Source organism: Rhipicephalus sanguineus, chromosome 11, assembly GCF_013339695.2.
Source record: "Rhipicephalus sanguineus isolate Rsan-2018 chromosome 11, BIME_Rsan_1.4, whole genome shotgun sequence".
Taxonomy (NCBI): domain Eukaryota; kingdom Metazoa; phylum Arthropoda; class Arachnida; order Ixodida; family Ixodidae; genus Rhipicephalus; species Rhipicephalus sanguineus.
Genome location: NC_051186.1, coordinates 76,906,951 through 76,934,036, shown reverse-complemented (window position 1 = coordinate 76,934,036; position 27,086 = coordinate 76,906,951). Strand labels below are relative to the sequence as shown.

At 45.9% G+C, this 27,086-nt stretch overlaps 7 non-coding genes across 7 annotated transcripts; 3 read left to right on the top strand and 4 right to left on the bottom strand.

Moving 5' to 3' along the window:
- Positions 1–2,545: 2,545 nt before the first annotated feature.
- Trnap-agg (transfer RNA proline (anticodon AGG)) lies at positions 2,546–2,617 on the bottom strand. The gene has a single exon. It is a non-coding gene; the product is annotated as a tRNA-Pro (tRNA).
- A 1,252-nt stretch (positions 2,618–3,869) lies between these two features.
- On the top strand, positions 3,870–3,941 carry Trnap-agg (transfer RNA proline (anticodon AGG)). The gene has a single exon. It is a non-coding gene; the product is annotated as a tRNA-Pro (tRNA).
- Positions 3,942–6,946: 3,005 nt separating this feature from the next.
- Trnap-agg (transfer RNA proline (anticodon AGG)) lies at positions 6,947–7,018 on the top strand. The gene has a single exon. It is a non-coding gene; the product is annotated as a tRNA-Pro (tRNA).
- A 5,895-nt stretch (positions 7,019–12,913) lies between these two features.
- Positions 12,914–12,985, top strand: Trnap-cgg (transfer RNA proline (anticodon CGG)). Its single transcript has one exon. It is a non-coding gene; the product is annotated as a tRNA-Pro (tRNA).
- A 3,357-nt stretch (positions 12,986–16,342) lies between these two features.
- Trnap-cgg (transfer RNA proline (anticodon CGG)) lies at positions 16,343–16,414 on the bottom strand. Its single transcript has one exon. It is a non-coding gene; the product is annotated as a tRNA-Pro (tRNA).
- Positions 16,415–18,104: 1,690 nt separating this feature from the next.
- On the bottom strand, positions 18,105–18,176 carry Trnap-agg (transfer RNA proline (anticodon AGG)). Its single transcript has one exon. It is a non-coding gene; the product is annotated as a tRNA-Pro (tRNA).
- Positions 18,177–20,301: 2,125 nt separating this feature from the next.
- Positions 20,302–20,373, bottom strand: Trnap-cgg (transfer RNA proline (anticodon CGG)). The gene has a single exon. It is a non-coding gene; the product is annotated as a tRNA-Pro (tRNA).
- Between the last annotated feature and the right edge of the window lie 6,713 nt (positions 20,374–27,086).

Here is a 27,086-nt window from a genome sequence, read left to right as displayed (position 1 = left end):
AGAGATACTTTCCCAAGAACAAAACATGTTTTTAAAAAGAGACACGAATTAGCTACTTCTTTCAAGTAACCTCTAACATTTGTTTTCATGTTGCCAGAAGCCACCACGAGTTCCGGCAACACCCTCCCAAGCCTAAGCTGTATAACAGTACGTATGAACGGGTCTCGATTATTTCGGAAGAACATGAACCGGTTAACTAACTGACGCAGATACAATGACACAGACTAAGGCCACCAGAGCGAACCCGTCTGAAAAGGTTAGTTCTACTTGTTCGCTCCCAAGAAGAACCCCATAAGAAAACAGCAAATATTCGGTGAAGCTTTTGTACATTCACACGCGAACAATGCAGTACTTGAAGCACGTACCAGAGCTTACTAACCAAAAATACGTTACAAAAGGTTGCTCTGGCGAAAATTGATAGATGAAAACCCTTGAATTGCTGAGTTTTTTTCTCGCAGTTCAGCGGCTTGACGCCGCCAGTACGGTTCACTGTCACAATAATACTCCAGTGGAGCTGTTTGGCGACGGCGAGCTGCTTAAAGGGGTACTGACGCAAAAATTTTGGCCTCGCGTTTTTTTGCTGCAATGTGTTGCTGGGGGCCTGTTAGTGATAACACGGTACATCGTGTGCTGCAACGCGCGACAGATAATTACAGGCTCGTCATTACCGACCATTGTCAATTTCGGTTTCAAAAACGACAAGCTTCCGGGTGCAACTTTCACCACCTAGTGGGTGCAGCGCTCGACACGTCAGCACACAGAACTGTGACGCACTTCCGCACGGTTCGCGAGCAGCCGCCGAGAAGTAGGCTGCTGGAGCAAACGTGGCAAAAAAACATAGCGGCTATGACGTCATCATAACTTGTTGCAGCGTGGTCACGTGAGGGAAGTAGGGGGTCCCTAAGGGTCCCCTTTGAGGGTGTCAGTAGCGCGAAGATGTCGATCGCTCACGCAAACTTCAAAATTCATTTAAAATAACTTCCTAGCTATATTCGCTGTTGGTATTTTGCAGGTGATATACGCATGTTCACCGGAATCGATCCCGCAGGCTATCTCGGCCGCGAAATATTGTGTCAGTACCCCTTTATTATATGTGAAATCTACCTGAAGCAATGCGCGACGCAGTACCATATATGACGTCTGCTGGTAAATCTACGGCTATAGTTGCAGGTAAAGAGAACAGTTTATTCGTATCGATATGCACATAAATAGCGTGGCATGCTGCAAAAATTTTTTTCTTGGAGTGGGGGGGGGGGGGGGGAGGAAGAGTACAACCCACTTTATGTATGTTCGTGCGTACGTATATATATATATATATATATATTATATATATATATATATATATATATATATATATATATATATATAGAGAGAGAGAGAGAGAGAGAGAGAGAGAGAGAGAGAGAGAGAAGAGAGAGAGAGAGACAACTGAAAAATTTCCACGACATATTCCACAGAAATTCGAAAGATATTTGATTCGATTCGATACATTTCTGCCACTATGCGATTCGTATAGAGTAGTTTCAAAAGTCACGATTCGCTGAACGCCATAAATGTCCACTCAGACCCTCGAAAACATTCTCTCGGTTAAAGAGGAAAATTGTGCTTTAGGTAAGCTTATTCAGGCAAATACATAAAGCAGGTACAGTCTGCAGCATTTTTTAAAAAGACAATATTATCGATCGAAATATATACGCACGCTCCTGTAAAATGAAAATTCGCCGTTAGGTCTGATGCTTCAATAGGCGAAACCAGCTGACATCTTCAGGGTTATCACTAAAAATTGCTTAATTGTAAGGCGTGCTTTTCTCTCTCTCCACCGCCTTTGATGTTGTGTCTACGGTATTTAAAATATAAATGTATATTTGTAGTAAAGTTCAGTGGTTGGCATGCGACACCATCTCATCGTGTTGCTCTACGTAAAATGCCGTGACGACTGTTTGCTGTTGCATCTGTTGTGATTGACGCTGCTGGGAGAAACACTTTTTTCGTGAATGAAGGAAAGAACACGAAATTTAAGCGCTCGTTTTCTTTGTTAGACACAATATTAATGAGATAACCTGCCGCCGGCAGGTTATCTTTTCGTCCACTTTACTTTCTTCACATTTATATCCTAATTACTACAAATAACACACCCGTACTTTCCCTGTCGTTATTGTCTGTTAGTTCTCATCAATATTTTTTCGTGAATTAGTCACACGTATATGTCACCTCAGGATTCCATTTTTCTTTTTGTCGCTTGCTAGCATGGCTGATGCATGGATACTCCCAAGAACTGTAGTATACTGCATGCAATACGGTCAATGATGCATGCGAGTTCAATCGAGCACGATCTTTCTTGATTTTCACACATTATTTCACACATTTCAGTGTGCGCGGCAGTGCGGTCAGCGTCGCCGTTGCTACCAAGCAAGTTTAAAGAAAAAAAAAAAGTTAAGTTTAAACCCACTTGGTTGCTACCCCCGTCATGCAATTGCGACAGTGCACATAAAGCACGAGGCTAACGCTTCGCAGGCGTCCGGAGAAAAAAAAAAAAAGAAACATTGGGCTCGTCCGGGATTTGAACCCGGGACCTCTCGCACCCTAAGCGAGAATCATACCCCTAGACCAACGAGCCGCTTTTTTTGTCTTTATTGCAGAATGTAACATTCAAACAAAAACAAATACATCCCCACTAAGCTTCAAGCTTAGTTGTGCTTTAGAATACTGCTTTCCGTGAACACTACGCTTCGAAAACATCACAATGGCGCTATACGAACATGTCGTTTGCTATTGGTTCTTGAGACCACCGAACGGCACTTACGAATAGGAAATTATGATAGATGAGGTGCTTGCTTTATAACTGTTTTTATGTTGTGTTTCTGACCTCTCCTATTTCCCTTACTACACTTCAATTGAAAAGAATAAGTAACGCGCTTGTGTTTTCCTTGGATTCATTATCTAGCTGTAGCGAGAGAGGTTATGGCGGCCATGGCGGTCAACCCGCCATCGTCGCTACTGCATCTGAGAGTCGAGAAGCCGAAACGGAGCGGCGGCGGCAGCAGCATCTAGCCCGGCTGATACCTTCAGCGTCCTGTTTGCGGCTCACGCCTCGAGGCAGGCCCGCAGCCAGGAATTTCTTTCGGGGAAGGGGGGGGGGGGGAACTTGCTGAAAACCTTGACTATTTGAGAAAAACACCTATTTTCATTATTTATTTTTGGTAAAAACACCTGCTTCACCAAAATTTCGGGAGGGGTGGGGTGCCTAGGCCCCCCTCTCCCCCCCCCCACCTGGCTGCGGGCCTGTCTCGAGCCAGGTGGCATGAGCTTCACCACTGGCGCGGCACTGTGGTGATGATGAGCGCTGATGGTGATGCGATTCTTGCTGGCTGTTAGCTTCATATCGTTACGCCAACAAAAACGGGTCCCTCTTCCAATTCCAATATTTCGTGTACATATACAGGTTGTCCCACGTGACTTGAGCTAAGACTTTAAAAATGAATCACATCTACCACTACCACGCCGCGTGGCTCGAGACGTGGGCCGTGAACAGGACTGAATCTATCAGTCGGGCTGGATCGCGTGCCGTCGCAGTCGCGACGATCGGTAAGCCGGCGGCTATGACGTCGCTCACTATATCGCTAGATAATGATAGCAAGAAACACACAAGCGCGCTATTTATTGTTTTGAATTGAAGTGTAGTATTTATGAAACAAAGGCAAAAAGGAGTGGTCAGAAACACAACATAAAAACAGTTTTAGAGCAAGCACATCATCTATCATAATTTTCTATTCGCGCGGTTCGTTGATCTCAAGAAGCGACATGTTATAGCACCATTGTGATGTTTTCGAAGTGTCGTATTCACTGAAAGCTGCAATGCGGAACGGAGCGGCTCGTTGGTCTTGGGGTATGATTCTCGCTTAGGGTGCGAGAGGTCCCGGGTTCAAATCCCGGACGAGCCCCAAGATTTTTTTCCTGGACGCTCGCGAAGTGTTTGACTTGTGCTTGATGCGCACCATCGCAATTGCATGGAGGTGGTAGCAACCAAGAAGCTTTGACAATAATTTTTTAAGCGAATCTTTTGATAATTTTTTCACCGGAAAAAATGGCCGGCAACAGCTCGTTTGTCCATCACATTGTTGCGATAGAGTTTCCCGCCAGCAGGATTTTGTAACAAATACACTGTGGAAGGTGTCCTTGTCTTTCGAATGTGTGACTGATATTCCTTAAAAGTGCTTGTCCCGTTTTCGTAAGCTTCAGTATTTCGAGTTGGTTCACCTTATGGGCTTCAATTAACACTTCGAACCACTAATATTGAGGAGTTTTGTCATGAATGAGATGGTTGAAAGTGCCATGGCCACTTTATAGGCTCTGCGGATGAGGACTTTCACCTTGTTACGCTGGCCGTTCTTCATGTCCACGTATGGAGTACCGTAGGTTAGGGATAAAACGCATGTGTGCAAAACACCTAGTAACATGCATTCGGAACATCACAAGGGAAGCAGGAAAGCACGAGCACAATTGTTACGGCAGAGGCTAGCTATAGCTATAGCAAAATGAGAGCGTACGGTACACCGATGCTGCTAAATACCGAGGGGTAAAGAAATATGTCGCCAGCGTGGTGGATGAAGCAGGTAGAAAGCTCGCTGCTGCTTCGAGCTCCGATATATGCAAATGATGCAATCCCCGCATAGGAACTGGGCACTGCGTAATTGGCGTTAGCAATCAGTACAGGTTCTTCGTCAATAACCATCGTGACAGATTTACAAGAAGCGTGCTGAAGAGTCCTAAAAAGATCAGTTAGTAGATCAACCCTTCAAATTCTCCTCAAGTGCGGCTTCGCGGAGACATAAGTATCCTCTGGACACAGGGGCATGATTCTCTATAGCGGGAAACGGAGCGGCGCATGCCGCATTCCGAGAGCACACACACCGGAATACTCCGCAGCGATATTTGGACTCCGGAAACTCAGCGGATTGAATACCCAGAAAATACTAAGAAATAGATACTCGCGCACTTCCGGGAAGCAACGACGCCACCATCCACCTGCTCACAAAAGGCTGACTAGGCAGTAACTTGGAGAAGGCTCCAGGCAGGCACCTATCCGCAAGGTACACTACTGCACCACGCAGTGTACCCCGGCAACTTCAGTAGGAACTGCACAATGCTTCCCGGAGACTGCTAACATCCTGTACCACATGGTGTGGAAATGCCGAAACAATCCAAGTATCCCGCTCATAGACGAACAGAGCGTACAACAAGACCTGGAAGACTAGTGGGAGGCGTTGCTGATGTCACTAAACCCTAAGGACCAGCTCCGACTGCTGGAAAGGACTCGAGCGTCGTCTGAAAGCCATGACTACCTGAAATAAGGAAGTAACCCACCTCCGGGAGAAGAGAACGCGCGTCTGGTCGTAAAATAAAGTTTCAGTAACCATGCGTAGCGCGGCTGCAGCTTTTCATCTTCCACAACTTCCACCATGTTCGAGTTTTGTGACGATGCGCGCGCATCGCCCGAAGTCAAAACGAAGCTGCTGATTGCTGCACCCGCTTTGGAAGAAACCGCAGTCGCTAAAGGCACGATCATAGCGTCCACGCAGTACCGAAGGCAGGCGCGCGGCCTACGTCCAGAGTCGAAACGAAACTGCTGAGCACCGCATCTGCTGCTGAAGCCTTTCTCACTAATGCACAACCATGGATGGCGACTACGTCTTTCTGAACGCATGTGGCGAAAAAGAATCTACTGCTTGTCGCAACTTTGACCCCAGCCATATGCAGCACGTCATGCTATTTTTGCCAATCCTTAAGGAAAAATGCTTAATTACCTTTTAAAGTAGTATCTCTAACGAAAAATATTCAATACAAAAGTTGTAACGCTTGTTCAGAAACATCTGTTTCTTTCATCTGTGCTAACTGCCCTGTTTATCTGTTTTTTTTTTTCATTCTTTCTTCAAAGTGCGCTAAATTTAAAAATTGTCACTTGACACGTCGCCTATCGCTCCGCGCTCTCAGTGCCCTCAAACGCAACTTGAACAAATTAACAAAGGATGCTCAGCGCACAGAGGTCGAATGGACAGGCCATCGGTGATTACGATGGACGTTAATTGGTGTTCGAAACGAACATTTTTCCTTTTTTTTTTAATTGTCGACGGGAAAGCACCCGCCACGTGCGAATGCAATACCGGACCGGAGTCAGCATTTGACGCCGCGCAAGCACTTTTTCTTCCCCTTTCGGACCAATACCAATGAAACACTTTTATATATTTATATCCGAATTTCATATATATATATATATATATATATATATATATATATATATATATATATATATATAAATGAAAAGTAAGAGCGAAAAACGTACCATTTATTCGGACGTTTCGACCGGGGATTGGCCTTTATCAAAGTTGATAAAGGCCGGAAGGGGTACCCGTTTTTGTTACACGACTATATAAAGAAGGCAACCAGCTAGTACAGCATCATCATCAGCGTTCAACATCATCATCATCATCTGTACTACCACCGCGCCACGCCAATCATGAAGCTCATGCCGCGTGGCTCGGGGCGTGAGCTACGAACAGAAATCTGAAGCGATCAGCCGGGCTGCACGCCGCCGCCTCTCCGCTTCGGCCTCTCGACTCTGAAATAATTTAGCGACGACGGCGCGTCGGCTGCCATCGCGTCTGTCGCTACAGTTAGATAATGATTACAAGGAAAAACACAATCGCGCTATTTATTGTTTTTAATCGAAGTGTAGAAATTATGAGTCAAATGGAAATAAATAAAACTTGTCAGAAACACAACTTAAAAAACAAAAATAAGGAAGGCAGCCCTAGGTGTCATAATTTGCTATTTGTAAGCGTGGTTCGTTGGACTTAAGAAGAAATAGCAACCAAAATGTTTGTATAGCGCTATTGTAATATTCTCGAAGTGGCGTATTCAATGAAAGCTGGAGCACGAAGCGCACAGCGGCTCGTTGGTCTAGGGGTATGATTCTCGCTTAGGGTGCGAGAGGTCCCGGGTTCAAATCCCGGACGAGCCCAAGATTTTTTTTTTTATCAACGCTTGCGAAGCGCTTGTCTCGTGCTTGATGCACAATATCGCAATTGCATGAACATGGTTACTGTAGGGCCGGGCATGAGTTATGTCGCAGAGCGTCATTGCCTTGGTGCCGGGAATGGCTGGCGCAGACGAGAAGTGGCGTTCTCCTGGAAGCCGTCTCGACCACCCGTACTAGACTCCGGTAACTGAGGTCTTCCTTTGCCCCAATACTAACAAATCGCCCAGTCAACTGCCCCCCCCCCCCGCCCTACTAAACAACAGCGTGCGTGAGAACCTGCCGCTGTTTACAGGAATGTGAGAGCCACGATCTGGCAGACCCGCGTTGGAACACGAGCCACGGGCGGAGGGCGGGGGTAGGGGCAGTTGGGGAGCTGCGTAAGCAGCGAGGAGGGGCTCAGCGCCATCCATGGCGGGCCATACGGTTCTCTCCTTCCCCCATTTTGGTTTTTCAATTCTAAACACCGCACCACGGAGCGCGGAGAGGCAGTCTGGGCCGTAACCACGCTGTGGTAGGACGGCGAGGCTCTTTACTGGCGCATTTCCTCGCAGTGCCCTGGGCTCTAACACTAAACGAGGTGCAGAAGAGTGAGGGCCTGTTCATTACACCCTCTGTCAAGTGGAAATTAGTTTTCCTATTTGTAACTGCAATAGCCCTGTACAATTCTAATACAGTTTGTTAGTAATTGGTACGCCTCCTGTCAAGTACTTCACCCCCGCCGAGCTACATCACCGAGATCCTTGTCCGTCAACTTCATGGGAGGAAAGGAATCTTTACTGTTGCCACCAAGGAGGTTTAAAATTTTTTAAAGCCCCTTGCATGCTAGCGCTGACCGCCCAGCCGTACACATTGCAAGGTATTTAAAAAAGTATGAAAATAAAGCAAGACAGTGCCTGGTTGTAAGAGCATACATCGTTGGCCGTTTTGCAGTATACTACAGTTCTTGGTAGTATATGCATGCGTCAGTCGTGCTAGCGAGTGACAAAACAATCCATTCCTTAGGTGTGACTAATTCATGAAAATTTTTTCTTCCAGCACTGCCAAGTACCACCGATGCAGTATCGATCAGTCGTATCGGAATTTTAAGTAAAGCAGCATGATGAGGTGGTATCGCATACCAACCTACGAACTTTACTATATATAACTTTTTTAAATACCATACACACAAAAAAAGGCGGTGGAGAAAGAGAAAAACATGCATTCCATTTTTAGCAATTTTAACGATAACATATTTTAGCCTAATTTATCGCCTATCAACCCTTTGTGGGCAGTGGGACTCACGCGTCCCACTTTTTAGGGGCGAAGCTCCTTATGCCGTGGGTCTGCCCATCCTCCATTTGTAGGTTTGTTTGTCTGTAGTAGCCACCTCTAGTTCGTGAGAAGCGTGCGTTCTGGTATGCAGTAGAAGAAGACGACGTTGACGAGTGAGACTCGTGCGTGTTCGCCTGTGTGGCATTCTTTCTTCTTTACTGCGCGCGTTCTGGTATGCAGTAGAAGAAGAAGACAACGTTGACGAGTGACACTCCCGTGCTTGTTCGCCTGTGTGGCGTTCTTTCTTTTTTACTACGTCTCGTGCTTTCAACGACACCCGAAGACAACATTTCAGAAGTAACGCGCCATGAGGCTCCCTCTTGGCACGCTTTCTCTTTAGCTCGGAGTCGCCAGATGGAAGACAAGGCTGCGGAACGGAGGGCACGGAAGGCGGCGGCAGCGCGCGCTTGCAGACAGAATCCTGAGGTGAGAGCCCGCGAGGCTGAAGCTGCACGTCGACGCCGCGAAGCAGATTCCGCCGTTCGAGCCCGCGAAGCCGAAGCTGCTCGACAAGCTGCACGGCTGCGGCGAGAAGACCCCACCTTTCGAGCCCGCGAGGCCGAAGCTGCTCGACAAGCTGCACGGCTGCGGCGCGAAGACCCCGCCGTTCGAGCCCGCGAGGCCGAAGCTGCTCGACAAGCTGCACGGCTGCGGCGCGAAGACCCCGCCGTTCGAGCCCGCGAGGTCGAAGCTGCACGGCTGCGGCGCGAATCGGATCTTCAAAATGTGAAGGACCGTGAAGCGGCGAGAAAGGGCGCGTACCGGCAGGCAGAGCACGAGGCTGTGCGAGCACGTGAAGTGGCTGCAAAACGCATCAGGCGGGCTCTGCCCGAAGGCGCCGACGCGCGCTTCCAGCGGGACTTCCTTGATAACAGTTTCGGCCATAGTTGCGGTGTGTGCGACAGATTGCGGTTCTCAAACAATGTAGTCACAATATCTTCCATCAAGAAGGACCAAGCTCGCGCCAATGCCATCGCCGTGCTGCAGCGCGAGTTCGCTTCGCCCCACTCATCATTCACCACATGGATATGCTGTGATTTTTTGTTAGCCGTTTTCTAATTTTTTAGATCAGAAGCACTGAATCGATTGCTTGCAGACTTTTAGTGCGACCGCGTATGGATGTCCTAGAACGCGGCTTTGTTGGTTGTTTTTATGGTATTCGCGAAGTGCCAGCACATATACCCGCTGTATCCTTTTCTTGATCAGATTTTGGCGCGCTCTCCACCCGATTCAGCATGGAGGCGCCCATTCCGCAACACTGGTGGGCATTGATGGGGTTGAGCAAATAGCGATTTTTTCAGGCTATTGAATACGAACAGAATAATTGTAGAAGTCTCTCGAATCGAATCAAATATCGAATATCTTACGAATGTCTTTGGAAGATTCGACAGCCGTTTGCATAAATTATATAAGACGACGTTCGCGTCCTGGTATGGTTATAAACACCGCGCTGTATGAGTTAAAGAACGTGAGGAAGTCACGAGTAATGTAGAGTCCCCGACGACAAAGAGTTTCACAGTCATGCCGTGGTTCTGGGCAATCAAACGCCAGAAATAAATTTCTGTTTATTTGGTCCCCGCTGCTGGTGCGCGCGATAGATCACGTGGCCAACTTTATCCGCAGTATGCCACTACTGCGGCCCTCGCAGCTTCCTGTGCAGTGATTGAACGTTTAAGGACAATATTCAAATTTTTAAGAGGCCAATTAGTTAGTTTTAGGCAAACAGTTAAATAAGCACTCGTACTTTCGGAGCACCTGGTGGTCGTCAAAACGACCGTATACATATTAAACCTTGAGAAGACACGTGAAATGCCGCAAACAAAATAATAAAGTAGCAGCGCGGTGCATAAAAAAGGACAAATGCCACTAAATTTTGTGAAGGAGAGAAACGCCTCTTGAGTAATCAAAACAAAAATTTATAGGCTTGGCTTTGCCAACGCAAATGCCGATGGGCAGCGGAGCTGGGGGAAAGCCGTCAGCGACGAAAGTCCTACACCGCTTTACTACGCTTTACTCTCTCCTTTCCTCCTTACGCTCGCACTCACTTCCCTTTCCCATTCACCTCTCTCTTCCTTCCCCTCTCCTCACTCAACTCTTGCCTTGAGACTCCATTGCTTAACCCTGCTCTATTCTCTCCCTTCTTCACCGTCACCCTTTCCCGACTCTGCTATGCTAGGCTTTCACTCTCGCCTATGCTTGGGTCATTCTATGCTTTCCCTCTCGCTATGCGTTTGCCCCCTCACCCGGCTTGGCTCTGCTGCGGACGACATCGTTTTACACGGACTCGACTAATAAAGATCCGCTGTAAAACGACAGTAAGAAGTTGAAGAAGTTGCCTAAGCATATTATTATGTGATGAGAACGCAAAGGCGTTTCTTTAAACGAGCTTTTCTTCTTCTTTTCTTCTACGGTGTTGCGCGGCAAAGTGGTGTTGTGTTAAAGACAAGCTTATACGGCGAACAACAAGGACGCGCTCCCTTAGGGCTACGTCAGCGGCCACGTCTTGCGAATGTCGATGCACTTACGCACTTACGCAATGCGCCGACTATTCCTACGTGCTCTCCTTCTCCCCTTTGAGTCTGGGCGTCCCCTTCTGCTGCGGGGATTCCCCGCTTCTATGCCCCCCCTCCTGTGGATTCCCCTCTGCTATGGAAATTTTGCCGACCTGGGGTTCTTTAACGGGCCCCTAAATCTGTGTACACGGGCCTCCAGCACTTTGCCTCGATCGAAATGCGACCGCCGGGGCCGGTATAGAACCCGCGTCTTTCGGTTCAGTAGCCGGGCACCGCAGCCCCTGTACCACCGCTGCGTGTTCTCACACGCGTGTGGAGGCTAATCAGGGAAAATAGATTGAAGGTGATTAATTCTATATGCCTGTTCAGCTTGGAATCAAGAATGACGGAGGTACACACTTACGATGATTGTCTTCAAATTATTATGATAAACACGCGCCATCAAGTTGACAGAAGAAGAGGTATACCATATGCAGTTTGATCGACCCTTGAGCTATTTCGATTTGTCGGGCAAATAATATCCGTCTGGACGGCAACTCGTCTGCTGTGCATGTGTCAAGGAAATATATCCAGCCAAAAAACGGACGAACGCAGGAAACGGTGAAGAAGACAGGAAAGCGGCTAGTTCCTCTCTCCTTCACCGTTTCTTGTGTTCGTTGAGACGAGCTTTAGGGCCCAGATTCGCAGACTGCAAAACGCGGGTTTTCCCAGCTGTGTTGTGTCTGCTGTAGCAGAAACATTGCTACAAAAAATGAAAGGGAAAGGAAAAAACACAAAGGCTTGGCCTGAGCACAGGAGACCGCAAGTATATTCCCTATACGCGCCGAGTTGCGCATGGCCTGAAAAAGGTTGCTGCCAGGTATGGCGTGCCTGTAGTGTTCTCGGCACCATGGAAGCTGAGTGGTTTATGCGCACGCATTGGACGAAAGAAGAAACCACAGTGTGATACGAAGCATGGCCAGATCTTTGTGCATTGTGTTGTTGGCGTCATATGCGAGATACCACTGACTTGTGGGGTGGTTTACATAGGCCACACGGTTCGTTGTGTAATCACTAGAGCGCGGGAACATTTTAAATTGTTAGAAAAGGTAACATAATCGAATCTGGCCCTTCACTGTAAACAGTGCAATTGTAAGCCGCTACTGACTGATTTGAGAATTTTGGGCCGAAGTTATGAAAAAATGGCACCTGAAATACTCGAGGACTTTCACATTGCAAAGAAGGGCGAAGCGTGTGGCAGTGATAGCTCTGTAACGTTGCGCAGAATGGAACAAGATTTACCGCAATCTTTTTTACAATCTCGATAGGCAAATAAGGATGCGAAGATGACACACAGTAATTGCATGCCACGTTTTGTGTTATGCCTATTTGGTTAGTTCGGTTGATGTGAAGGCGATTGTGATATGGCCATGTGATCGCATGAGTGTATGCTCTTTGGTGAATAAAGAATTTGTAGTCTAGCCGCTTTCCTGTCTCCTTCACCGTTTCCTGTGTTCGCCCATTTTTGGCTGGATATACTTCCTCGAAGCAATGCACCAACTAGCCCAACAACGAGTTCTACTGTGCACGTGCTTTCACCGATAAGTGCGGTTGATGTAACAAGTGACATATAAACAAGATGACATAAAGCAGTTCTAGCAATTTGTCGATTTCACTGCAAGGGCCAGGCGCGCCACGTCTCGCGAGTCTCGCAGCGCAGACGTATCGGACGACTGTGCTTTGCCTTACTCTGTGTCTTGTAAGTGTTTCTTTCTCAGGTTTTTTTGCCAGACTTTGTCGTCCTGAAGTCGCCAGCGTTTCTTGCCTCCTGGTCGAGTACGTAAGTGTATTTCTGTAATGCATGGCGGTCGTTTAATACCACGCACTGTTCATTCAATGATTTCGAGAACCGTGCCACGCTGTCCATTTGCATATCGACACGTTATATGCCTCTCCCTTCGCCTGCAACTAGTCGCAGGTTTACCTGCACACCTAATGTACGGTATTACGTCTGCATTATTTCTTTTTGATATAGCTTTTTGATATTGTGTAGCTGTTCACTGCATAACAGCTTGGCTCGTTGGTCTAGGGGTATGATTCTCGCTTCGGGTGCGAGAGGTCCCGGGTTCAAATCCCGGACGAGCCCGAGATTGCTTTTTACTTTTTTTTTCTCTGCTAGGAGTGATACTGCTTTTTTGTACGTCTTCGCCGCTTCACAGCAAACATACAGGTTATTACAGCTAACTTGCGCCAAGTATTAACAAAGCAAACATCGGCGCTAAGCGTGTGGAATCGGCCCAGTGTTTTTCTGAGCGATACATGCACCAAGTCAGGAAATTATTTACAATCCGCAAACCAAGGTAATTTAGATTGCTGACTTAAGTTTTAAAACAGTAACTAGCCTAAAAGCCTTCGATAAAAAAGTTGAAGAGCTTTCCCATTTCATTTCATTTATTTATACCCTCAATGCCAAAGTCATTACAGAGGGAGGGGGGTGAGTAAAAAATAGAAGTAAAAAGCAAACAAGAACAGCAGCAAACAATAAATAAAGATAAAAGTTCTTTGTCTCATATTTATACAGTGTTAGTGTTGTTTTAAGATGTTGGTGGTCTTCAATGATGGCGATGCCTCCGGGAAGGCGGTTCCAATCCTCTGATGTGCGCGGAATAAAAATATGATAACAGTAATCAGTGCGACAGGAAGTGATTCCAACTTTGTGGGAGTGATCAATGCGAACGGAATGGTAGGATGGTTTAGCTTCTTGCGATACATCGGATTATTTCATCCACACTAAGACAACTTCCCTACTTAATATTTTTCCAGCCTTTCGAAAATATAACGTGACTGTCGGCTGAAGCGCAGATCTTTCAGTGCCTTCAAATGTAATTTGAACGAATTCGTACCGGCTGCTCCGCGCACACAGGTCGACTGAAAACAGTATAGTGATGGAGAGCTACCGATGGTACTATGAATAATATCGATAGCCGAGTCACTATCGAACAATCGATGGTAACAAATACTATCGATAGCGCTATCGATAGTAAATTGGACGGTACTGTCAATAGTATAAAATCAACAGCGCGAACTCATTGCAGAATAAACTTGGTTCACCGCGCGCGTGGTAGTACATAGTGTAGCCGGAGGAGCAGGCTGAAGGGCAAGAAAGTTGGCATGCCTGTGTTGTTCACCAGAGTGCTTTGCTGACACGTGATCGTAAAGTCAAACTGTTCAGCTGTAGCGGAAAGGAAACCGTTACATGCGGTGGAAGTGCGCGGTTTCAAATTTATACTGCATTTTATGATTTCGAAATAAAAAATACCAAGAACTAAGTTCGTTAATTGTAAGGTGTAAGGTGTAAGGTGTCACTTGTAAGGTGTAAGGTTGCTTTTAGATATGAATTTTTTGATGGACATATTCCGCCAACTTCACTGCGGAAATATTTCATTTCTCTCGCCGAAAATTGCCCATAAATTAAGCTAAGCTGATAGTAGGCTATCGCAAATATTTTGGCAATATGGCCGGCCAGCAACAGCAGCATTATTCACACCACAGTCGATAGTATTGTCACGTGGTTGTGACGGTGAAGAATGCTGTGGCAAGACTGGGAAATACGAAGCTCTTTATTTGGGCTAACTCGTGCCCAGCAAATCATTACTCCAAATACAAGCGATACAAGCTGCGCACTGATATCGGAGAGAACAGTGGTCGGCCGTCGAGTAATCTGATCATCGGTGGAACGCGTCGTCTTTTATACATCATTCATCGAACCTTCCAGCGTTATCACTGGTGCTTGCGTAAGCTCCCGAATACACTTTACTAGGTCTTAGAAAGCTAGGTATTAGAAAGAGATCATTGAAACTGCAGCGTCCAAAATGCTTTTGTTGAAACTTCATGGGCAGTTGTGCTTAAAAAGCCATCCATCAGCCCCTATGCACAACCTACACGAAGTCACCACATTCTTTTTTTAACGCGTTTCGCAGCGTGACTGGTGTATCAGAGTGACACAGGTCTGCTATTTTATACCCTATAGACATTCGGGCGTTGTCGTCACTTCGGTGTAAACATGTTCTTTAATGTATCTGTATAGGGAAGAAAAAACAAGAATTGGCAGAGTCTACTCTAATCTGGTTTCCTAGCGAGCCAAGCCACGTTCGAGCAGCCCGGTCTTGCTGGAACCAGACATTCCCGCGGTGCGCTGGTCTACGGTTCCAGATAAAGTTATTCAGTGGGCCATTCAGTATTATCCTGACGTAGCCATCTCCGGTGAGCGTTTCTTCAAAAAATACTGGGCCGAATAATCTTGCCGGCGTAAATCCCTCACCAAACACTGAAAGACCGCTTGGTGTTGTGACCGTTACAGCCAGTGAGGATTTTAACAGGATAGCTAGGTGGGCTAGTCGTTTATTTGCGCTCAAAGTTTCATATCATAGTCAGGATTTGTCGTAGTTAATTAATGGCCGTTGTGAAGGTTGGCCTAGACATTATCAGAAACGAGGGCTCCATAGGACCACTTTATGATCTTCAGGAAGCCTGGATTATCTTCTGGCTCTATCGAATCCAGTTGCAGAAATCGAGACGGCTTTGAAGATTCCTCTCTTCCAAATACTGATGCTAGTAGAGTGCTCCACTCTTGAGCCCTTGCCAAACATTTGTGCTGGAAACACCTGTCCCGTCGCTCACGTCACGCACGCTTGCATGGGAATTAACTGCCACGAAATCGAGGTTGTCAGTTCTGAGAGATTCATTCACATCCTTCGTGCGCTGACGCGGCTTTATGAACATGCCTGCCACCTTGACCGTTTCGCAATCTCGCACCAGTGTGAAACCATTTGCCCTAGGTCCAGGATGCCAACTGTGAATAATCTCGCAGCTTTTTGCCCGTCTCCGTTCGCTCGGCCGAGCTCAATATTCGCACGTTCCTAATAAGTAAAGGGCGTCCTTCCAGACTTTAACTTTCCATCCTTGAAGCGTGTCCGTTACCCACACCGAACGAAAAATGGGAAGCAATTGCGCACAATAATTGTTTTTATTTCAGTATTTCATCACACTGTTATCCTTTCCTCCTTCATCGTCTTTCTTCGTTGGTCCGAAATGAAGAGGAAAAAAAAATGCTTTCGCTGTGTCAGATACTGCCGCCTGTCCCGTATCGCATTCGCACGTGGCAGCCGCATTTTTCGTCGAAGTTTTTTTTTAGCGGTATAATTAGTTCAACTGACACGAGAAGGCACTAGAGGACCTGCGGGTCAGGCGGCAGTTACATGATATTTTTGAAATTTCGTGCACTTCGAAGAATTGCTGGAAAAATATTAAAAATGGAAGCTATCTTAGCATGGATGAAATAACCCGATGTTTTGCAAGAACCGCTTCAACTTTTGTATTAGAGATGTTTCATTAGAGTTGCTATTTAGAAAGTTAATTCAGCAATCTTTGTGAATTACCCAGCTTGGCGGATCGTAAATAAAAAGCAGTATTGCTTTTTGTAAGAGAAGAAAAAAAAAAACTCGGGCTCGTCCGGGATTTGAACCCGGGACCTCTCGCACCCGAAGCGAGAATCATACCCCTAGACCAACGAGCCGAGCTGCCGGGAGTGAACAGCTATACAATATCAAAAAGAAACGCAGGCGTAATACCATACATGAGGTGTGCAGGTAAAGCTACGCCTATGTGCAGGTGAAGGGGGAGCAGCTTATATGTATTGATGCGCAAATGGAAAGTGTGACATGCTGCTGCAAATCAATGAATGAACAATGCACGGTACCGAACGAAGGCCATGCATTACAGGAATGTACTTGGGAAATTCGACCAGGAGGCAAGAAACGCAGGCGACTTCAGAACGACAAAGTCTGTCAAAGAAAAAAAGCAGTAAAAGAAACACTAACAAGAGACAAAGAAAGGCAAAAGAAAATTGGGACAATTTATAGGCATTGTTTATGGTCTTCCCGCTTAATGCGTTTACGGTACCAGATTGGCGAGACGTGACACGCCCGGCCCTTACAGTGATGGTGATGACTTGCTGAACTGTTTTATTTTATCTCGTTTATACGTCACTTTTTAAGTAAACCGAAATTATCAATCAGAGCACACGCACAATGGACGAATTACCTTGCAGATGGATATTATTTGCTCGACAAATCAAAAGAGTTTGGGGGGTTTAATAAACTGCAAAAGTTACCCTTTGATCTGTCAACTTGATGGTGCGTGTTCATCATGAAAAGATGAAGACGTCGTAAAAGCGTACTTTCTTCATTCTTGATTTCAAACTGAACAGGCATATGAAACTAATCACCTTCAATTTATTTCCCGATGTTAGCCTCCATACGTGTGCGCAAAGCCGCAGCGGTGGCACAAAAGTTGCGGTGCTCGGCGGATTCTATAATGGCCGCGGAGGTCGCATTTCGATCGAGCTAAAATGTTAGATGCCCGTGTACTCAGATTTAGGTGCTCGTTAAGAAACCCCAGCTGCACGAAATTTCCTCTTGTCCTCTCTGTCTATTTCTTTCTTTTTCTTTTTTATTTTTCTTCCATTTCTATCTCTTTCGATGATGAATATCTGGAACTACGTTCAACTTGCGTGATTTCTAAAAAATGGGTGTGCCATAAATTGGCACGCACTACAACTTCCTAATATTAACATCTGCGCTCAAGTCAATAATTAAAAAGTTATTTAACGAGTTTTTGTTAATTAGTGGCAACAGTGTCATTTTAACTGCGACAAAGTTTTTCCGCCTCGATATAGAGTTCATTTGCGAAAACGGCAAGTGGATTACTGTCATCGCATTTTTATTAAAAAATCTGTATTTTCTAAAAGAAAAACACCCTGTATATAGTCCATAGGTCGGCATGCGATACCGCCTCACCGTGTTGCTTTACCTTTCCGTGACGACTGATCAATACTGCATCTGTTGTAATTGACGGTGCTGGAAGAAACATTTTTCGTGAATTAGTCACAGATATCTGTCCCCTAAGCATTGGATTTTTTTTCACTCGCTAGCGTGAATGCCGCATGCATATACTACCAAGAACTGTAGTATACTGCAAAACGGTCAACGATGTATGCTCTGACAACCAGGCACTATCTTGCTTTATTTTCATAATTTTTTTTCATACGTTGCAATGTGCATGGCAGGGCGGTCAGCGCTACCATGCAAGGAGCTTTAAAAAAATTTAAACCTCCTTGGTGGCAACCATATTCGTGCAATTGCTTTAGTGCGCATCAAGCAGGAGGCCAACGCTTCGCAAGCGTCCAGAAAGAAAAAAAACTATTAGGGCTCGTCCGGGATTTGAACCCGGGACCTCTCGCACCCTAAGCGAGAATCATACCCCTAGACCAACGAGCCGCTGTGTTTCGTGCTCCAGCTTTCAGTAAATACGCCACTTCGAGAACATAACGGTAGCGATACAAACTTGTCGGTCGCTACCGACGAACCGCTCTTACAAATAAGAAATTATGACAGTGAGTGCAGTTTCATTAAAATTTTTTTTTAAGTTGTGTTTCTGATAACGCATATTTCCTTTTTCTCATAATTGCTTTGCTACACTTCGATTAAAAACAATAAATAACGCGATTGTGTTTTTGCTTGTAACCATTACATAACTGCAGCGAAAGACGCGATGGCGGCCGATGCGCCGTCGTCGCTAAATTATTTCAGAGTCGAGAGGCCGAAGCGGAGAGGCGGCGGCGTGCAGCCCGGCTGATCGCTTCAGATTTCTGTTCGTAGCTCACGCCTCGAGCCACGCGGCATGAGCTTCATGACCGGCGTGGCGCTGTGGTAGTACATATGATGATGATGACGCTATACTAGCTGGCTGTTGTCTTTATACAGTTGTCTCATAAGAACGGCTACCTCTGCCGGCCTTTATCATCTTTGATAAAGGCCGATCTGAAGTCGAAACGTCAGAATGAATGGTACGTTTTTCGGTGTTACTCTTTTGTTCATATATAGATAAATGTTGGACACACACACACACACACACACACACACACACACACACACACACACACACACACACGCACACACGCACGCACGCACGCGCACACACACACACACACACACACACACACACACACACACACACACACACACACACACACACACACACACACACACACACACACACACACATATATATATATATATATATATATATAAAATGTTTCATCATGGGTATTGGTCTAAAAAAAAAACCCGCATTTCCCCGAAGGGGAGTATGAGGAAGTGCGAAGCACGGGGTGATGCTATGAGGGGGCGCGCGCGACTAAACTGCAGAGCCGAGCGAAGGAGACGGCAGCGAGAGAGCACGCGCCGGCCGACCCACGGAGGTCTGGCCGTTTTTAAGTGCAAAGCACTTTTACTGATGATGATGATCTGTCTTCCGAACTCGTTCCAAAGAACCCGCAACGCGTTCAACTTGTTGGCGGCGTTGCGCATGCCCGAGATGGGGCTCAGGTTGTTGTCGAACCACAGTCGATCGCACACCGCGCAGCTATATCCGAAGCTGCGGTCCAGGAAGTCTCGCTTGAAGCGCGCGTCCGGCCGATCGAATTCGAGGGCCCGCGCTCGCTCACGCATCGCGCGTCCCCGCGCCAGATCGGCTTCGGGGTGCTCGGCTCGCTTCGCACGCTTTCGTTCGGCGTCTCGCCGCCGGCCTTCATCACCACAGGCAATGCGCGGGGCGCGCGCAGCCACGGAGCGGAGGGCGGAGCGCGCGCAGTCACGTGGGGCGTGACGTCGCTGCGCCGTTGCTACAGACGCTCCTCTCCGCTCCTCACGCCGTTGCTAGGGGAGAGGACGAGGAGCGCGGATGGCGGCGGATTCAGGGTCGCTTATAAAGTGCATTCGCACTTAAAAGGGAAGAAAAGAATGCCTGCGCTGCGTCAAATGCTGACTCCAGTCCTGCACCACATTCGCACGTGGCGGGCGCTTTTCCGTCGAACATTAAAAAAAAACAACTGAAAAATGCTCGTTTCGAACACCAATTAACGTCCATCGCAATCACCGATGGCCTGTCCGTTCGACATCTGTGCGCTGAGCATCCTTTGTTAATTTGTTCAAGTTGCGTTTCAGGGCACTGAGAGCGCGGAGCGCTAGGCGACGTGTCAAGTGGTACTTATTAAATTTAACGCACTTTGAAGAAATAAGGAAAAAAAATGAACAAGGCGGTTAGCTTACATGAAAGAACCAGGTGTTTCTGAGCATGCGTTACAGCTTTTGTATCGGATAGTTTTCGTTAGAGTTACTGCTTTAAAAGGTAATTAAGCATTCCTTCTAATTGCGCAACTTGGCGGATTGGCAAAGATAGCATGACGTGCTGCATATGGCTCCGAGCAATACTGCGCCAATCCGGCATGCCTATAAGAGCGTCTATGTTTGCTTCTTTAACATTTGGTTGAACAAAAAAGATGAACAAAAGAAAGTATTACCACTCCTAGGAGAAAAAAAAAGAGGGGGGAAAAAGAATCTCGGGCTCGTCCGGGATTTGAACCCGGGACCTCTCGCACCCGAAGCGAGAATCATACCCCTAGACCAACGAGCCAAGCTGCTGTGCAATGAACAGCTAGACAATATAAAGAATATATCTAAAACAACAATGCACCCGCAGTACCATACATCATGTCTACAGGTAGACCTATTACTGGTTTCGGTTAAGGAGAAGGACTTATATGAATAGCGGGGCATGGTTTTGGCATGACATTAGTCAACGGCCATGGATTACAGATATGCTCTTGTGAACTCGACCGCGGGGCAAGGAACAGTGGCGATTTCAGGATAAGAATGCCAATAAATGGCAGAAAGAAGGAAAACCCATAATAGACAATGAAGTACAAAAAATGAAGAAGCAACAGTTTAGGAGTATTGTCTACGGTCGCCCCGCTTAATAAGCCCGAGGTCCTATATACACTCGCAAGACGTGGCGCCTGTGCCTTGCAATAAAAGTGGCGAATTGCTAAACTGCCTCATTTTATCTTGCTTATACGCTTATTCTTAAGAGCCCCGCAATTAGCAGTGAAAGCACATGCGCATAAATTGAATGCCCTTCCAGGCGGGTATTACTTGCTCGACAAAGCAAAAGAGTTTACGGATTAATTAAACTACGGGAGTTGCCTTTTCTTCCGCCAAGTTGATAGTGTCCTGAGAAGTTGAAGAAAATCATACTAAAAGTGTTGTTCTGTTATTCTTGATTTCAATTATAATCACTTTCAATTTATTTTCCTATATTAGCATCCGTACGCGTGCTAGAAGCCGCCTCGGTGCTCGGCTACTGACCCGAAAGACGCGGGATCGAATCCCGGCCGCGGCGGTCGCATTGTTCACGTGTGCACGTGTCCTGGGAACTAAGCAGAACATGAAGAAGAGAACGATAAAGCATGTTGCATTACGTACCCCAGTCCTGCCCTGAGCTTCCTTATCCAAGTCGTGTTCACCCTCAGCGGTTCCTTCAAGGGTGTCTACGTGCATCCTACTGCGGGGGTGCGGCCGAATCGGGCGGTGCTCTTAGACATTGCAACCTAATGTCTCTTTCGTCTCCCGGCCAGGCATATTCTGCCTGGTCGGCTTCCCTTGCTAACAATGACTTGCCAATCGATCTTTTTTTGCGCAGTGGTCTGAACAGCGTTCCTGTGGCCATGGTTCCAACCAATGGGGAATCCATTCGCATGAAAAACCCGAGAATAATTCAGGAAGAGCTCCGGAAGATAACTGATCATTTCCAACTGATCACCGAGGTGCGTCAGTTTGGACGTGGTGGCATTCTGTGCTGCTCGCCGGACCAGGCCTGCATCACAGATCTTCTGAAATGCACAACGTTTGCCTCTCATCCGGTGAGCTGTTTCGTGCCGGCCCATTTGGCCTGTGTGAAGGGTCTAGTTCGTGGCGTGGACTCGAGCCTTACACCACTAGAGATACTAGAAATGTTTGCCGTAGCAGGAGCAGTGTCCGTATTCCGGTGCTCGCGTAACGTTGAGAACAAGAAGGTCCCTACAGAGTCGGTGATCGTGACATTTGCCGGCACGACTCGTCCGACCGAAATTAAAGCATGGCCTTTGATTTATCGTGTTGAAGCGCTATCCCCTCGCCCACTTCAGTGTAGAAAATGCTGGAGGTACGGACATACCTTAAAGGGATGCAGATCGGAGGTGAGGTGCCGTACATGCGCTGAACAACACAATACTAATGATTGCTCAACCCAAGAAGTGAGATGTTGTTTATGTAGTGGACTTCACGCAGCTGATGATGAAGGTTGCCCTATGAGGACACAGGAGTTGCAACTCCTCGAGATAATTGAACAGAAACGATGCTCCCGGCGTGAGGCCCGATCTGTTCTTTCAGAGCGCTCACGTGGCTATGCCACCGCTGCCAACCGGGCCAATCAGACGCTCGACCCGTCGCTGACGGATATAATAGCATCAACGGTGGAAAGATCGATGACGAAGTTGATGGAAACTTTATTTGTGAGCCTAACCGAATCATTGGCACAAGTAGTGAATACTCAATTGACACAAATCTTGCAGGGCGGTAATCGATATGCTGACAATCCTTTACTACCTTCTCCAGGAGAGATTACTGAGGTTTCATCTGAACCAGGCCCTTCGAAACCAAAGCCAAGCACGTCGAACACAGGCCGTAAACTAATTGTACCTACTGAACACGAGGTAGATTGGAGCTCTGACTCCGGATCCCATGATTCGATGTCGGAAAAAATGGACCTTGATTCAAGAAAAATGAAAAGACGTGCTTCCCCTGAAGCACAAGGGTCTTCACAGAACTCCAAAGCAAAGAGTAAGAAGTACCAGAAGGAAACCTCATCAAAAAAGGATTTCTTGAAGGATAGCATTTTGGAGAAAGCAGTGAGTGCTGCTGGTATTTTACCAAAATAGGCAGTCTAAAAGTATTACAGTGGAATTGCCGTTCTATTTTTCAGCAACTACCGACTTATTCCATCTTTGTGATCATTATTCCCCCGATGTTATTGCTTTACAAGAAACTTGGCTTTCAGAGGAAAAGTGCTTTAAAATTAAAAATTACCGCACATTTAGATTAGACCGGCCTTCTCGCGGTGGCGGTTTGGCAATTTTTATATCCTCCAAAATTGCTCATAGAGCGAAAATTACATATCAGTTAATGACTTCAGATAGCGAGGTTCTAGCATTAGACATTACTATTCCGGGATACCTCCCATTTTCGTTAATTAATTCATATTTTCCAGCGGGTGTTCAAAATTCTGCCGTTCTAGATACCGTAGTTTCAAATTGCCGCAAAGATATTATATTAGTGGGGGACTTCAATTCTCACCATATTTCGTGGGGTTTTAAAACTGACTTGAATGGGAAGCGTCTGTCGGATTGGGCTAATAAGAATAACTTGATGTGTATCAACACCAGAACTCCCACGTTTGTGTATAATCAGTCTTATTCTGTGCTTGACCTGACTTTTTCTAGTGTTAATTTGTCCATCTCAACATGGTCTGCTATTAATTCTGGCACAAGTAGCGACCATATGCCTATATTTTTTGAGATGGTATGCCCAGTAACTTCCATGATTCGACCATCGGTTACGCATGTAAATTTCAGTACATTTGGAAAATTACTACGAGTGGCTATATCTAACCGAGCAGATGATAGGGAACCAGACGCTATCAGATTAAGTGACATCCTAAAAGAATCGTTGAATAAGTCCAAATTCACTATACACAGCTCCAAAAGCGCTTCGACCAACCCTTGGTGGAATGCGGACTGTTCGCGGGCGTATAGACTAAGAAAAGCTGCATGGAAAAAATTACTTTTCAACCAGTGCCCTCGCAACTGGAGTGACTATAAGTATGCCGCCGCGAGTTTTAAAAGAACCGTTGCCATTGCGAAGGACAAATTTGACAGTGAACGTTCTGAGTTTCTCTCAAAGACAGCAAACAGAAAAGCACTATTTCGCTTTCTGAGAACCAAGAAAGTTCTTCCAGTACTGAAAACCGTAGAATCTGTAGTATCAACACCAAGTGAACTGAAGTCCTTTCTCGAAGACATCGCTCAGGGCCTAGAGAGTCGCTTTACGACTGTTCTCTTATACCAACCCCATACCCCTAAGAGGGGTGAGGATTTTGAGGAGGTCACAGCTGCTGAGCTAGTAAATGTGGTAAGAACGCTGCCTAATTCCGCTCCAGGTCCTGATGGTATCACGACGTCGGTAATAAAAGCAGTACATAAGATATACCCCCTTGGCCTACTCGAAATTGTGAATCACTCAATTAGAAATTCTTGGATCCCAGCTGATTGGAGAGTTGCAAAAGTTATTCCATTATTAAAAAAGCAAGGCGCGGGGTTTACCTTAGATAATATCAGGCCTATAGCACTCACATCAAATCTAGTAAAACTCGTCGAGAGAATTTTACATAGCCGGGTAGATCGCTGGATGTCAGAAAAAATGACACTGAGCCCATGTCAAATTGGTTTCAGGCGTGGTTGTTCCATTTGGTGTGCACATGTTGATCTAGAAAGTAGAATACAGCTTGCTCGATATCAGAAACAATATTCAGCTTTAGTAACCTTAGATATCACCAAAGCCTATGACAGTGTGGAGCATGTGAAACTGATAAATTCGCTTCAGAACTTAGGACTGCCAGAATACTTTGTGGCATGGGTCTATGCTTTCTTGAGGGATAGAGAATTTTATTGCTCGCAATCTGGTGTCAGTTCTTCAAAATATAAGCAAACGAGAGGCCTCCCGCAGGGTTCAGTGTTATCACCCTTATTATTTAATATTCTGCTATGTTCTATTCCCATACAGCAGAACGTGCAGGTGTATGTGTATGCCGATGATATCGCATTTTTCGCTACGTCAGCAGACATTCACACTCTTTACCAAACCCTGCAGAAATATATGAATAGCCTGGAAACGTGGCTAGAGGGTATTAATTTATCGCTAAATATTAATAAAAGTGCAATTGTTGTTTTCGCACAAAATGTACCAGTGCAAATTTCATTACTTTACCGACAAGCCGTGATACCTCAGGTCGAGTCAATTAGGTATTTAGGAGTAACCTATACCGACAAACTTGACTGGAGACCCCATATAGAAAACATGGCTACTAAGGGAGCACGCGCAGTAGGGATGCTGCGTAGGCTCAGCAATAAACGTGCCGGTTTGCGCAGAGACGTGCTCGTCATGATTTATTGCATGTACATTCGACCAATTCTAGAATTCGGCTGCGTTTTGTTTTCTGGCTCTCCGGCTTATAAAGTTCGACCATTGGTTTTGTTAGAACGTGAATCATTACGATTATGTCTGGGGCTACCAAAATTTGTTGCAAACAATATTCTATACGAAGAATCACGCCTGCCGTCTCTTATCAAAAGATTTCATATTTTAACAGTACGTACATTCCTAAAAATCTATGCTTCTCCACAGAGGAGGTCACAGTATGTCTTCATTAACCAGCAAGCCTCATTTTTTAACCACCAATGGTCTAGATTACGTTGCCCCCAGGTCATTTTTACACAGAGACTTTTGGACCCATTAAAGTTCACCTCTGGGAAGTACAGATACTCAGCACTGTAGAAACAATTAGGATTGAATTTGATGATATATATCCCAAGAACGCGAAAAATTTACCATATAAATATCTAAATTGCATTTTGGAAGATCATCTGGCCACTTTAGAAACTAATACTGTGATAGCGACTGATGCGTCCGTTTGTGAAGAGAAGGCAGGTGTGGGAATTGTATCATTCTCTCTAGACTGGTCATTCTCGATTCGGTTACCGGACTTCACCCCTATTTACCAGGCTGAATTGCTGGCAATAGTCCTAGCATTGAGTAAATTGCCCCAGTGTCTATCAGCAGTGGTTGTACTAACAGACTGCCTCTCTCTCTGTTCTGCGTTAAGTGCACCTAATTTATCGAGTACCATACAGACGTTCTATTCGATGATTCCCAGGCATGTACGGCTGGTTCGATTAGTGTGGGTACCAGGCCATAGAGGGCTAGCACTCAATGAATATGCGGATGCACTGGCAATATCATCCCATGATGGCCCTATTTTGTCTGTATTGCCCACGTCAGCGTATGTCACAGCAGCGAGATTTGAAAAGCGTACCACGGCCAATAACTTCGATAAATCTCCTTTGTTTTCATCAGATTTCCCACAGCTAAAGTTTCCTTGGAAGAGCAGATGGTGTTCATCTAGGAAGGAAGAAATACAAATTACAAGGCTACGCTGTCGAGTCCCACCACTGAACTTTTACCTTCACAGGTCGGGTCTGGCTCAGTCACCGTTATGCCTCCACTGTAATGAGAGGGAATCTCTGGAGCACTTCTTTTTGACGTGCCGAAGATTTAAAACACAAAGAAAAAGACTACTAGAAGAACCCCTGCGGAAGTTGGGCTTGAATTTGTCACTTCCGGTGATTCTTTCATTTGGGGCAACCATATTTGGTTTTAGCCACAGGAGCGTTTTCAACGCTGTCTCTAATTTTTTACGAGAATCCAAAAGAATTGAATGTTGAGTGTAGCCTCAGTTGTCTTATATGCAACTGTATATATATATATTTTTTATTGTTCTTGTTGTTGTTTCTATATAGGCGTTTTTTTTTTCTTTTTTCTCTTCTTTAAATCTTGCGAGTTTATATGTAAAGGCTAAACATTTCATTTCAGCTTTTTCCTTCACGAAGTGAATTAGTTTCCTAAGCAAAGCACCGTCCGCTTTATGGCCTATCCCCCGCAGTGGGTTGAGCCAAAGTACTGAGGAACCAACCAACCAACCAGTTCCTCAGGGAGCGGTCATCTCGCCTCTTCTTTTTAATGTGTTCCTAAGCACTATTCCCAGCCATGACGGTGTGTACACATACGTATATGCAGATGACATAGCATTTTTTGCTTCACAGACTGATATACATTCTCTGCATATTCGCTTACAAAATTGGCTACAGGCTATTCACTTATGTCTCAATGTTTCAAAGAGCGCAGCTGTAGTTTCCCCTTTGGATAACCCAGTCAGGGTAACATGCAACTTGCAGCATATACCGCAAGTGGACTCGGAAAAATATCTGGGAATAATTTATGATAACCGCCTCTTTTGGCATACACACATTGAATAGATAATCAAGAAAGGTAACAAGAGCTTGATTTGGGCGAGTTGATTCATGCTGAATATCGTGGGTACAGCGCAACATCAGTAGGAAAAAACAACACAAAGGAAAGAGCGCTGACTTTCAGTCAGCGCTTCTTTCCTGCTGGAGCACCTTCAATAAAGCCTAATTG